The sequence below is a fragment of the Cupressus sempervirens genome, chromosome 2 (genome assembly GCF_028749045.1).
Source record: "Cupressus sempervirens isolate cs-2001-9-10 chromosome 2, ASM2874904v1, whole genome shotgun sequence".
NCBI classification, from domain to species: Eukaryota; Viridiplantae; Streptophyta; class Pinopsida; order Cupressales; family Cupressaceae; genus Cupressus; species Cupressus sempervirens.
In genome coordinates this window covers 591,681,666-591,684,064 of record NC_143119.1, presented here as the reverse complement: position 1 = coordinate 591,684,064, position 2,399 = coordinate 591,681,666, and positions in this window count along the sequence as shown.

Here is a 2,399-nt window from a genome sequence, read left to right as displayed (position 1 = left end):
GAAAAATGGAGAGAGCATGCAACCAATTAGAAAAATGGAGAGAGCATGCAACCAATTAGAAAAATTGGAAAGAATTGAGTGTGAAAGATGGATGAATCTTGATTGTAGATTTGTACCTAACCCTAAGTCTTGAAACCTTTAAAAGGAGGTCAAAACCCCATAATTTGAGTGTGTAAGAGGTCGTGTGGGAATGCATGAGTGAATGCTAGTGAAGTTTTGAAAGGGGTGAGAAGACTTAGACGAAGAACAACATTGTAGAATTAGTTGGTCAAGAATAGAGCTTCAAGACTACGAACAAAGTTGTATTAGATCAAGAAGGATTAGATCAGATTGGACAGAACAAGGATCTGGATTCAGCAATTGAAGATTATAAGTCATCAAGTCAACACATTCTACTATACTTTCTAGCCATTGTATTAGGAGAATGAAAATACTATGAAGATAGGTTAGCTTAATAGCTATTTTGTAGAACCTTTAACAAGGTGTTAAATCCTTTAACAGGGTGACATTCCAAGTGAATGTTTGTAAATCCTTTAGACAGGTCACTTTTAATGGGGTGTAAAGCCTTTAACAGGGTAGACCATTGCTAATGGTCAAACTTTGTAACTTTGACAAGTTACATATTGTTGCAGTGATAATTTGTGGGTGTCATCCCCACCCCAGTTTTACCTTCTCATTTTGGAGGGTTTTTGGGTGATTAAATCTTGTTTTATCTATTTTTCATGCATGTCTCTACTTTCATGTTTATTAGAAGATATTAGATGCATGGATTGATTTTAGCTAAATGTTTTAGAGGGTAAAAGATTGTTGCTTTTGACTCACCCCCTCTTAGAAGTAAATCTTCCCACTTGTAAATTCTAACAATTGGTATCAGAGCCAAGTTCTCACAAGGAGAAGCCTTACAACTTGGAGAAAAGATTTGGAAATGGAAGTCTACAAACTTGGGAAGATCATAGAGAACCAGGAAATTGGGATACATCTCATTCTACATTCTCTGGAAGAAGGCAGGGAAGAACTGAGAAAATCCTTAAAGAGAAGAAGAGAGATTCCCATACACTAGTACATTTGACCCTATTTTTAGACCAAAATTTTTGACCATCTATTAAAATGGGGTCAAATTGGTCGGAATATGCAAAGAAAACATTCTTTTTTTTCAAATCCACACTCGTGTTGGTCAAAATTTTGACCAACACGAGCTTAGCATGTTAATGAAAAAGGGTCTTAGCCTACTTCATTGTTATTTTTAACATGTAGTGTGTGCGAGAGCTACACACACACAAGAATTGGTGAATGATCAAAATATGGAGCACACGTGGGATGCAGAGGGTGTCTAGGTTCTTGTCAACGTAGAGCATTTCACTGCAGATCAGGCGGTTTGTAGGAACTTTGGTCCCTTTTGAATTTGCTTCTGCCTAAAGTGTTTGATAATCGAAAAGCTTTTCATGACTGGTTTTCTAAACCCTTTCTAAAGGACATACCATCTCAGTCTTCTGAAGACAATTGGCTTGAAATTGAGAAAAAGGTTATTATAATACACAAGCTGCATCAAATACTAGAGCCTTTCATGCTTCGACGTCAGGTCAAAGATGTAGAAGGGTCTCTTCCACCCAAGGTAATGTTGTTTAATCTTATTTTTGTTACTCACCGTGACTCTTTAATGCTGTAAACAGGCGGTCCCTGGTTCAAATCTGGGTGTGGTTTTGGTGCCTCTAGTGAACTTGATATTGACAATAAGCTCGAGGGACAAGTTTTCCAAGTTGCTAATACCGATCCTTGAGTAAGTGGAGTTTTTTGAACTTATATGTGCTATTCTTTACTAGAGTTGGGTATGTGGCAGTTACATCTCTTATGTCTTGATCCCAGAGATAGATTTATGCTATGTGGCATGGTAGACAGCTTCAATTTTGTGGTTGATTGAAACAAGAGAATAATGTCTATGATTGTTGGATGATGTGGGCAAGCTTCAGGGAGATGTAACCCATGCCATGATTTTCATGATGAATATATGCTTTTTTCTAGCAATCCTATGACTGACTTCTAGAAAAAATGATATTACTTATTCCATGTGCGTTTGCAGCCTATATCATATTATTCTCTTGCTCAAGCATACTAAGCTTTTAACCCAAAAAAAATCAACCTACTAGCCCCTATTCTCGGTAGTTAGTCAACTTAACTATATCCAACTTGAAACACTCCAATTAGGATGATTTTCTAAAAACATATATTATACAAGCTTCCCTGGTTTGAATTCGAGTGGGCCCTAAATCATCTCAGATTTAGCTGTTCAATTAGAAAATTTGATAGTCTAATTTATTTTGGAATTTTTTCTTCTATTTTATTCATAACACACAAACATGAATAGAAGAGAGCTCATCAGAAATTAAGAGCAATATTGTATT